Source organism: Varroa jacobsoni, unplaced genomic scaffold (genome assembly GCF_002532875.2).
Source record: "Varroa jacobsoni isolate VJ856 unplaced genomic scaffold, vjacob_1.0 contig00298, whole genome shotgun sequence".
NCBI classification, from domain to species: Eukaryota; Metazoa; Arthropoda; class Arachnida; order Mesostigmata; family Varroidae; genus Varroa; species Varroa jacobsoni.
Genome location: NW_019214445.1, coordinates 160,863 through 173,309, shown reverse-complemented (window position 1 = coordinate 173,309; position 12,447 = coordinate 160,863). Strand labels below are relative to the sequence as shown.

The 12,447-nt window shown below is 40.1% G+C and overlaps 1 long non-coding RNA gene across 2 annotated transcripts; it reads left to right on the top strand.

Moving 5' to 3' along the window:
* The first annotated feature begins 2,760 nt into the window (after positions 1-2,760).
* Positions 2,761-11,352, top strand: LOC111271052 (uncharacterized). 2 transcript variants are annotated; one of them, XR_015315153.1, is made up of 4 exons: positions 2,761-2,852; positions 3,938-4,126; positions 7,853-7,916; positions 9,273-11,352. It is a non-coding gene; the product is annotated as an uncharacterized LOC111271052 (long non-coding RNA). The 2 variants fall into 2 exon arrangements; XR_015315152.1 differs by lacking the exon at positions 9,273-11,352 and having other exon boundaries at positions 7,853-8,660.
* The last annotated feature ends 1,095 nt before the right edge of the window (positions 11,353-12,447 follow it).

Sequence of the window (12,447 nt, the reverse complement as noted above, 5' to 3'; positions counted from 1 at the left end):
GTCTTTCGTAACTCGCAATTAGATTATGTCCAGTTACCAGATAAATGTGATCACAGGACACGCGTTACCGTACCTGCTTTATATTTCTCAGCTATTGGCCAATAAGTACAAATTGCAGGTTTGCTCTTGAATATACGTGGCCTTTATCTCTTTCTTAAACTAGACCGATGTGGATAACTATTAAAGTTACCTAAGAGTCAACAGATTGAACTTCAGTATTGCGTATATGTAGATATTTCTTTTTCTAACTTTGTAGTAGGGTCAGGCCTTAGGAAAACGTCACACATTAAAAAGAAAATCCCACGTTCTGGACTATCGCAAGTAATGTAACATTATACATGTACGTTTATGTATGAAACTGTAATGTTAATATAGTTCTAATAATAACAACAATAATAATAAAAAACGACAGTGAGGCATTTGTTACCTTCCGTCCTCGTCAAAGGATTTCGCGTTACGCTAAGAAGTCGTGTGTCTGCAACCGCTTTTCATTCTGCTATTCCCTTTGCCCCTTTATCAAAATCTATTACGCGGCGCAGAAAAACGTGCGTTTATACGTGTATGTGTGTTTGCGTTGGAGTATCAAGCCCACGAGCGCTACAAGACCACGTTACCACTATAAAATACCGGCTGACACCAATGTCAGACAATTAGAAATCCGAGTCACCGCCCAGCCATTGTCTATCACCGATAACATAGCAGTAAACTACTATGAACGACGAGTGATTCTAGACACAAGTTCCCGATTGTCGCCGTCTAATAAAAGCCTTCATTGGTGATGGTGGCACGCCAGTCCATCAGGCGAGCCGAATGCATGAGTGCTATGGTACGTACAACAACGGCACTTGTCGCACCAACAAGCGTTGCAGCAAAGATGTGTTCTTATTGTCATTGTTCTTTACGTAGTAATAGTCCAACGGCGAAGCTACCATCTTTAGCGTCTCAGTACGTAATAGACCGTTCAAAACGTTGGAGAAATAACATCGCACAGACTAAAAGCTGGCGAGCCTCACATGCATTTCTGTATCCCCGCATGAAAAGAGACGATGTCACGCAATAGATGGTGGACACCCCCGCCCCCACCCCCCACCCGGCTTTCATGACTCGAGACATACTGGTTAGCTATTATAACTAAAAAAAAACAATTAAAATCAGTATCAGCATCAACGGCGTCAGCTATTAACACCGAGCATCGTCATTTAGGCTGTCTTCCATCCTTTCTGTCCCTGCGTCATTTAAATAGGCTTCTTCCTGCTGATCGATAATATTCCATAACTACATTTTCGTCTATTGATGTGTTTTCCAGTTAGCATTAGCTAGTGCAGTAAATACGCACACTGTATTTTGAACAAATAAACAAGTATATTATTAGTCTGCTTAAACAGGGGCAAACAAAACTTCCCGTTTTTTATTTTTCGCTTTCTTCCTAACTTAGCTTTTGGGTGCTGACGCAGCTAAAAGTAGCCATTGCCCACGTAACAATGGCGTTCTAAATGGGAACATTATGCGTTCATAGTTGGCTTCTGTCGGTGAGGAATGATGATTAAACATTGGGGAACGTTCAGGCCACATATATAAGGAAAGTGGTTCATATACGTGGAATACATGAAGCGTCTATGACAATCCTTCAACTGATCCTAACTTCGGTTAGTACACAGGATCGACTGTTGTACGAAAAAACTCAAATAACAGCCAAAATTATTAAACAAATTCTCTATATAGAGGCTTGGTCGTTAGGGAATGCATAAAACAGTCGTCAAGAAAATACAAACTAGATTGGAGGCTTAGGGTAAAATCCCACAGACAACATTGCATATCCACTCAATGCGAAGGTAAAACGAATTTGTGGGGGGTTCTTTGACTGGGGTTGGGAGAAGGCAAAGAGTTGCGTGTACTAAATCACATAGCCAACTACTAAGCCAACATTCAGTCAGTTTATATGACTCCAACCGCTCGATGGCCGACTTGCTTTTCAGCAGTTAAGGACGCTGAAATGTCCCGAATTTTTTCTTGTTAGTAATTCTGTTAGTGGTAATAGTAACGTAAAAAGTCTTTGCAAAGACCATAGAACGCTCAATAAAATCGACTTGTCCACGATCACCTGCGCGGAAGCGAACTCTTCTAGAATAATATCGATTAACAGATACCTTATGTTTTTGTTAAAGTTTTTTTAAATGAGGTAATAACCGGCAGCTGCTTACACCCGTAATGTCTCCCGTCAAGGACAATCTACCCCGTACAAATGATTTTAAACAAGAATTTAAGCGAGTGTCTCTCTCAGCTACTGCACTGAGCATCGTTAGAATAGGCACTTTGTTTTTATCGTAAGCTGATCGTGCTGCTAGAATCATTTTTGACGAGCAGTGTTGCAACCCCTTCTGAAGATGAGTGCTTTCGCAATCATCACTATTAATAATTTTGACTGCCCAAGCTTTTAATTTTGTTGAATTTCTAATCTCAGCTGTTGAAGCTGGCCGCCTTATCACTTGGCTATTTGAGCCTTTTGCCAGTAAAATTTGTCCTGTACAGAATCAAAGTAAGCCGCGCAAGTTTCAGCATTTCGGCAGTCTGCCAACCAAACCGTCCCGAAGTTCGTGTTTTGATGGCCGGCATCCGCAACTCTTTGTTTCCGGGCCGGACAGGCAGGGGTGACGACGCGGCGAGGTAGCTGCATTTGAATTTCTTCCCCCGAAAAAACCCACGTATGATTAGTACACGGTAAAACGATCTGTACTCCTTTTAACTGTGTGTGATAGTCGGATATGGAGCCTTACTTGTGTTGTAGTTTCAGTTCGACCGATTCTGATTCAAGTATCTGATGGTCAACAATGGATCAAAAATCTTCATTTGTGGTAACTGACCTTAATCATTTCAGTATTTACTGATGAGCGCTTCATTAACGAAGCCTAGTTGACGGTAATTATAAAAATAGTAATAATAATAATATTAATAACAATAATAATAATAGGCGTCAGTTAGCCGTTTGTCTGCAGCATAATTCTTCATTAACTAATTAGTGATCGTTACCGTTAAATATCTTCTGCCTCTTCTCGAATCTTCCTAATCTATAGCGAAAGTATATTTATAGGAGCTTAAGCTACGCGATAGCAACGGTAACTAAGATCAAGACGCATCTACCGTTTCGTTCCGGTACTTTTCTGCTTTTTTGTCGCTGTTACTGCTACAAATCGCTAGACCGCCGCAGTAGTAGAAAGCCGCAGTATATAGGTTCGAGTCTGTTAGATTGCAGTGTACTTCCGGATAAGCTCCCGTGAGTGAGTAACCCATTTCTCTGTAGGCTGTATGGGCGCTGAGGTTGCTAATCGAATGGGTCTATGCCATGCCCGTACGACGTTAGGGTCCATCGGCAAAGCTTTACATACGCTACTCTTTAGCGATTAACGCTAGCTAATTGATTAGGCCAATCTAGCGATTTGCCGCTTCCTTCATAACCAAATTAAAATCGTGTACGTTCACGTTATTTTTACGCTGTCCACTTATTGAACTTATTGGGCGAATTACACCGTTCACGTATTCTGACATGATCATGCCCTTTAAATCGTTGTTTTCTATTTCTATCGTCTATTTCTGACGGCGCCTATTTTCGTGCATACTTTTATTACTACTAGGATTTCGTCTCTCTGATAAGTGTTTTCTTTCAGTGTTTTAAACTGTAGCAAAAAAACAGGCTCTTGTAACTGAGTGAATCTCCCGTAGGCCCAAGCGACTTTCTAAACACCCTGTACACGCACACACAACGGAACTACTATATAAATATCGTAGTTCCATTGTCTTTTTTGCCAATGTTGTTTTATCTCGCATGATATTTTCTTTCTACCGGATGACGCAGAAACAGAAGAATATCCTCTGCGATGTTGCCCTGATTTGCTATATGAACGTTGGCATTAATTGTGTAATTGTTGCTTTGTTCTATTAGATGTATGTTAACAATAAAAAGAAAGCAACTGAAAATCCAGGCGGAGGGGACAAGGCGGGAAGGTGCATGTTTTCTCGGTAAGAGCGAGCCAAAAGAGAAAGCCCAGGAAGGACAACAGGACGTCTCCCTTCTTCTTTTCACTTCACCCGTCTGCTCATCACTGTTGCACAGGGACCGCACGCAACAACGGTGAGTTCGGCCATTGCATGTTGCTTTGTTTAATTATAACGTACCGAACCGCTGCTGTTATTAGGCGATGCCATTACTACGGCTATTCTGTTAATACTAGGCCTGTTATTAATTTCGTTACTATTATAACACTTGGACACCTCTCGCGTCAGTTTATATATGTATATAATTGCAACGTAATGTGACAGTGATATGGAAACCTATAATAATTGATTAGATTTGACTTCAGCTGCCATTTACTTAACTAATAATAAGAAATAAACCTCACATTAATTTAGCATTATTGTGAATTTACTGAAAACTTCTACAATCTTCTATCAGTTGACGTACGTTATGTTTCTTCATTACATAGTTGTTACACTACATAACAGCCGAACGCAACGTAACTTGATCTTTAAGTCTTTAACTGCTTCAAGTTACGATAAAGTTACGATCTTCTGAGTGTTTCGGGTGTCCGGACACTGGGCCAGCGATTTCTGTATACAGGCATTATCGACGATTTCAGCCACGATATTCAACGTTAGTGTATTCCACAGTCTAGCGGACACAGAAAACTGAGACCGAAAAGAATTGTCTATAGAGGTCTTCCACTTAGGATTTCTGGCCTACTAATAAACATCAGCTCGAGCGTAGTAGCACGCTAGTTTCCTGTGCCTACAAAAAGGCCACGTGATTCTTACGCGGGGTTACCGTCTTCGCCATGTGTAACTTCGAGTAAAAGTGATTCATTTACCTGCTTCTGGCCAAACTGCATTTGCTATGGAGCATCGCTAGCTGAGTAAGCTAGCCTTTTTTTTTTCTCAACTAAGTTCAATACCTGTCATTCTTTACTGACGCTAACCTACTAACTCAAAATTCTCAGACTGTCAGCAGCAGGTCGATAGCCGGAGATCTAAAAACATAGTAAAAACAATGCAGTCACCGACTAAACACGTACAAGCCTGTGCGGTTTTCTTGCCATTACGAATCAAAGTATTTTTTCCAAAAAGCTCCAATCGTCAAATTCAAGGAGTTCAGGCAAAGAGAAGCATATTGCCTTATTAGAAGGGTACACGAGCCATTCGATGTACGCTAGGGCAGCTGCCAGCCAAATTCCGTTGGGTCTGTTTTTGCCCGTCTAGTCCGTCGATGCTAATCTATTCTCCGAAATATTCCCATATAGATTCTGTATGTTCAGAGTAGAAGCTACTTTGTCACCTCTTGACTGTATTCGCACTTTGCCGCTGCCATAAACGGTCTAGCGCTCGTAAAACGCCGAAATCCCTATACGATGGTGAATCTTCTCGTCCAGTACATAGATTTCTACGAGGAAGCGCACTGATAAAGCGTTTGTATTCCACAACGGTAACGGCATTCCTGATGCTCATTGTAATTATATTAATTCGTTGGTGGGTTTGGCCTTATCGCAGTGAATTTTTCCTATCGTTCGTTCAATTACGACTTGTCTTTTAAAGGAGATTACTTACTACAACACTGAAGTGAACATGCACTTCATTCATCTATAGAAAGCTCTCAGTATGTAACTAGGGTTGACAATTTACTGAAATGTATACGTCTTCCAGCTGGAAGCCGTACTCGATGCCGAGATATCGGATATTTGTAAACTGGCAACCACCGTGTGTCTGGCGTCGATTTAACGAAAAGATCGCTCTTGAGTCATAAAATAGCCAGATTTACATCATACATCATTGTTTCGAGCTTTTCGTTAGCGTCTCACCAGCTGTACAATTCGTTTGAACATTCAAAGCGCCTTGTACACCATTACACAAATGATGGGCCCCATCACAGAGCAAACAACGGGGACTTTTGGGCATGATGAACCACGACCCGTCACCAGTGGGTATCACCTTGCCATTGAAACACTGTGTGAAGGTTCGAAAAACACTTTACCTATGGAAAACGAAATTTAGATGACAGAGAACCGATATGACAGCTTCAAGTAGGATCATCTAATCGCCTGTTTTTGCTCTCATTTTTCAAGGGATACTCAAAACTATGTATTGTTACCGTCCTGTTATTATAACTGCATAAATGTTGTTAGAACTTTAATTTGGTTCCAACTGACACAGCGGACAGCGCTTCTGAAAAGGGCTTGTGTCAACGTGTATGCGAAGAGCCACCTGCCGAGTCACGGCGTATTAGTTAACGCAGAAAATGGTTACCTGGTATAAGCAAGCGCAGTCTTATCCGTAACGCTCGGAAACATTCAATCCCTGCTTATAATAGGTATTTTATGATATAATAAAAAATATCTTGCTTTAGGGTCTACTTCGTGTGCGGATATTTCACTATGAAGATAAACGACCTTCTATACGACAAACGTCAGAATCTTAATGCCTGGTTGCAAAATTAATTTCTGTGACAGAGCATAACGTTTGCGGCAAAAAATGGTCACTACATCGTGAGCCCGCCGCGAGTCGAATTTAGTAAATGCCGAGTTACATGTATCATGTCTTTCATGCCTCTCAACAATGATACGAGCTCATCTGTCATGAACAGAATGTTAACAGATACTAATAGTTCCACGAATTTAGAGAACCCCTCACGCTCGCATATTTTGACGTTCATGTTATAGAATATGCCTGAATTGTGATTGGTCGACAAGGTACAATAGCAGACGCACGCACAAAGTAACTTCAAGTTATATGCTAGTATAAATAACTCTTTTTTTACCTGCGTAAGTTGTGCAAAATGTGGTGCTAACGGGATTTCAAGTAGCCAGTCCTACTCTTTTCAGCCACTGGTTTAGCCAAGTAAGTTACCACGTCGATTAATGGCCGAATCTAAATAAGAATTAAAATGCTGTTATCGCTCTCGTGCAAAATAAATACAATAGTGCCACCTTATTGAGGCTATGGTTTTATGCGGTCCTTTATATACCCCTATTCAACAACCGATGGCACGGAGGCCATGACTAATGGCTTCGGCCCTCCTACCTGATGTAAACAACAGGACCTCATTTAAGCGAATGCCAAACATTTTCATAGAACTAAATTCCAGTTGTGAGAAGGTCTCGTTATATTCGCCTGTTTCTACTGTTCTACAGCGACACTGGGCAGAGAGGTACGATATACTCTTTTCGTTGTCTTCTTTGAAGTCTTTATCGATAAATCTTCAAAAAAGCATTTGCAACTGGAGTGTGAGCCATTGAAATATTAGACAAGTTCTCGATCAACTACACTTCACTGCTGATAGTACTAACAGATATAGCATAACGCCATATTAGTTGTGGAACTGTGCAACGCTCGGTTCATGAACCTGGTAGTTTCTGTAAAATTGTCCTGCATCTTAATAATAACGCAATAAAGTTTGGCGTCAAACATGCCCAGTGTCTTAATGTGATCGTTTTGTACATAACTAATGTATGTGGCGTTTCTACGTCATTGTACTTAACCGGTGCGGGATTCTAAGTAAGAACAATGTGGAGAATCATAGGGAATTAGACGAAAAAGGACTAAAAAAATCCGGGCCCGAACCGATCAGGGTAAGTATAATAGGGTCAAGTTTTACCAAAATTAGAAAGAACTTGAGTGAACGTCCAATCAATAATAGCAACTATAATAGAAATGCGTCATCGAAGGACGAACTACAAGGTTAATTGCACGTCACGCCTTCGCCTGCCAGCAGGACTTACTAAACGCTTAGGAACATTTGTTAATTAATAACTTCAGCTCTATAATAAAATTGAGATGATGTATTTCAGTTATGAATTGCATTCAATTTCAGGCAAACTTCGATGGGCTGTTTGCCGTAGCGAGCGTGTGTCTCTCCGCTGCTCCTGGAACCAAAAGTAGGGCAATTCTTTTAGGATAAAACAGCAAACTCGGTACATTAAGCTAACATTTCGAAACCAAAATGAAATAAGCGATGTTACAATGAGTTCATACGAGACAAACCGCAGATAAAATCGACGGTTGGTCCCGTATCGCGAAAGTATCGATGAAGATTTTCATGAAGCAAAGTAGAAGATCATTACTAAGATTTAGATTTAAAGGGCCAGCAAATTCACGAGAATGGATTAAATGGCCATTTCTAACATATTTGGGTTTTTTTTTTTACACAGAAACTAGCGCTGGCTTTGAAGAGAAGGATATCAATTGTTTCAATCCAGATAAGTTTAAACAATTAGTTTTTTTTTGGTCTTTAGAATTTTTTTGTCCATTTTGAATTTACGAGACCTCTGACCTATTATCAACTTAAAAAATTTAGCTCCGTTGAAACATTTTGTGTATCACATATTTGAAGTACACTTGAATAAGCTTCTATGTACCAATACTGCTTGAAGCACGATTACCAGTAAACATTATTCGTACAGATGCACTGTTTTAAAATTAATTTATTAGTGGTTTATATCCTGAATCGCGACGAGTATGGCTATACCGAACAAACATGACCATCAGAAATGATACTTCTAATATGTGTAAGAGATTCCGTTGAAATATCTATTGTTTTTGTTTCGATACAGTGTTTATTAGAAACAAACCACAATAAACATTTCTAATATATATGGATATATATATATATATAGATATATATATATATATATATATGATTAGTCAAAAAATATTTGAAGGTAATAAAATAACACTGATTGATTCGGTCCGTCCCTCCGTAATAAGTTGAAAAAACGCTATTGATATAGAACGTTACCCCGTTAACAGGTAACGTTTTAGAGTAGATAATAGAAAATCTATGAGGACGGCTCAACTTTACGTGCTTATCATCACATGAGCAAATCTTTATTTTTGTTAAAACTACGGGACAATTACACTCGGGTACTTACTGTCTTATAATTGCCGAATAGCTTTAAATTAACTTTGCCCTAATTTGTATGTTTTCGCCAATCGTATAGGCTAAATATATGGTGACATTTGTATTTTGATTCGCTGCTTTATCTGGTTGATTCTATCACCAAATCCCTCGCATTGTCATTGTATCTGTGTCTTTTCTACGAGCGAATGCGCGCTCCCTTTGCCCCGTTCCGAAGTCAAACCGGCGGGAAATAACACTTTTTCAGCAAATTTATTTTTTGTCTCTATGAGCCCTATCGATACGAGAATGTATTTACCGCTGTACCCGAATAGTTTTTTCAATATGCTCGTTCTGTGATAGTACTTCGTAAATAATTGTTGTCTTCTTTGTCTAGTTCTATGTAATACTGCGTAGAAGCAGAGCTCGTATCCGTGTGGTGCTTCAATATCTACCATACGTCACGATTAATGGCGTTGCGGTGCCGTCAGAAGACTACAGCAACGTCGAATCAGTCTTCTGTCGGCCGAAAAATCAACGAAGGCCGATCCCTCATCGGCTCGAGGCACCAACCAAATGGTCGAACCGTACTGGTACTTTGCTTGCGAATTACATAATAATGGACCCGATAATAGCAGCAACACAAAAGCGTAATAATAATGATAATAATTCTACAGATGCAAAAAGAAGAAAGATGACCGCGTAAACAGAAGCCTGTAACGCTATCGACACTGAGAGACAGGATCTATCAGAACTATATATATATATATATAGATAAGTGCTTAGGGGTATGCGTATACAGGGGCATGAAAGCGATGCTGCATCGTATGCATATCCGCAAGGCGATGTGCAGCCATGAATCGTCTCCCGAAATGGGTTGCGAGGTACGTTTGTTTGTGTGGTTTTTCTCATTAACGGTTCTTTAAACGTAAAACATAATATGAACTTGGATTAATTAAGTCAAGCCGTAGAGATACGAGTGATTTAAGAAGTTGTCAAAGTTGAAAGCCATTAGAACACTAATAACCACACGACCCGCTCCCTGATGAGCTCTCGCGTCGGGTTAAGCGAATTGCACACAAGATGCATTGTATAATTGCATCTAAGCGTCTTTCGTGTTCTGCTAAACATGAAAACCATTTAGGAACAACTGCGAACATGCTGAACCGATCTATGTTTAGCAAAGCTTTCATGCGCCATACTAACAACTATATATATATATATGCCTTGTGTACAGTATAATATATATGGGTTGAAAAACAATGTACACTTAAGGTCGCTCGTCTAACAAATTCAACAGATTTCTTGTTACTGTTATATGTAAATATTGGGTCGATTACGTGATACCCAATTTCGCGGCGCCGAAACGTAAACCATGAGTGAGTTGGGTTACTAGCAGGTCGGCGAAGGTGGAAAGCATAGATTTATCAGAGTTACTGAGATTCGATTCGGTGACTCTCTGAGTATTTCGTAAATGGCTCTAGTTGATGTTTGTTGGCCTTGTTTTTCGTCTGCTATATAATCGAATTTGCTTATTTTGTGTGTGGAAAGGGAACGAGTTTTTAGTTTAACCTACTTTTTTATGCGGTTTGCCAAAACGTGCTTCACTTTATATGCTCAGGCTAACATAACAGGGTTAACTCTGTCGAGGCCGCTGCCTTTTTTACGCACAAAAAAGTCTATTATTAAAGCTTCGTCGTTAGTTCTGTTGGCGACGCCAGCAGAATTAAAAATTATGCCATACGTCGGCTCGGAGCAGTCTGATGGGGGTAACGGTTGGGAAAGGGGTATTTAGCTGACAATCACCGCCGCAAGTTGATGCAAAAGAAAATGCCTAACTATTAGCGCCAGCCACGAGGAAACGCAGTAAGCTAAACACAATGTTAGTTCATTTTAAATGTCAACAAGATCCGATACGATTCTGATTAGAGCAAACGAAAGAATGCCGTCGTTTCATCTCTGACTTATTTGACGACATATTTCTAAACAGGAATAAGTTAAGGAAGGAAAACAGTAATAACTTGGGTGCAAGATATATTTATAGTACATCAGAATTACACAGATTTTTGTGCGACTGTGAATGGAAACTCGGTAGAAGAAATACTTCGTGCGCAATAGCGCGGAAAATCGTGTCGTTGTACCAACTCAACAACAACACCATGACAGATCACGCTTGTTTCATACCCTGTGTTGAATATTGCCCCTGCTGTACACTCGCCGGTAGATCATAATTGTTGCGGCCAAACTTTTCACATGTCTCTTCAGAAATGCCCCTCTCGGCGATAACGCAGCACCTGACGTTCGTATGTTTGAAACGAGTACATAGGAAAAACATAAGCTATTTAATGTTGCGCCTGTGAACTCGTTAGGAGCAAAAACTGGATAATTCCTTTTCGTCGGTTCTTCGGACGCGAGAAAAATGGACTACTAAAGAGATAAAGACTTTACAATAAATACAACTCAATAAACAAAGTAATGATCGCATGAAGATAATTGGGCGCGCATTGATTCTAGCACTTCGTTCACCTTTAATTCACCACTGAGGATCCCAGTTAGCTAATAGTAGTCCAAGGGAGAAATGCATTTTTCCGCTCTCACAGCGTCTGTGTACATGCAGACATCGAAGTGGATGCAGTCCACAACAACGAATTGCTTCTAGCTGTTTGGGTACAAAACGATTTGGGCCCAGCTACGGCGACCCAGGGAAGACGAAGATCTCTTTTTTGATTTCGCCATTTCATCTTCGCTATTATTATTATTATAGTGACAACTTGCTCCGGCAGAAGCAGATATTGGTAAATTTTTCTATCTAGGTGGGCTCAATTTGATAGTGTAGCGATGCGGCCGATCCTTTCCACAGTAATCGGGGCAAAAAATGGTTGAGATTTTCATCTCGACAAAGTTTAGCTAAATGGGATAATGTATGGGCAATGTTGAAACTTGAAGCAGTGGCTTGTTTGCAAGTCTATTCCTATACGACACATGTGAATTGATGTTACTGAAAAGTTCTTAACTAGACCTGGCCTGTACCGGCAACCAAGTTTCATACCATATATATATATATATATATATATATCTTGGTTAGCAATGATAGATAATTTGTGGGACAAACTCGTCAATAAGTTTCTATAACTAGCTATATTACTATATAGTGGAATAGATTTAAGCGTACGACGTCGAAGGGGCCACAGCCGTCGGAAACTCAAGGCTAATGATAAATTGTGAAAGATAACTCTCATTTGATGTTGGCTGGCTCATTAGCTTAATTTGTCAGCCCAGCCCTGTAACAAAAAAGCAATCTTCTTCAAATGGGAAAACTAAACCAATGTGTAACTGAATTTATTTGTTATTGTCAGGACCCGCACCCGGCAAACTGCGTATCGTTGCTAAATATACATATGAAGCTAAATATACATATACAGGAAGTTCAAGTTCGGTCAAGATACCTCCCGCCAATGCCGTCAGAAAAATACAAGTCTTCCAATAACTCAGAGTCGAGCTGCTCATGTGGCGTTTTAGTACTTGCTATAACCATCCTACGAAGCCATCTACTCATCTGTACACTTCTATAT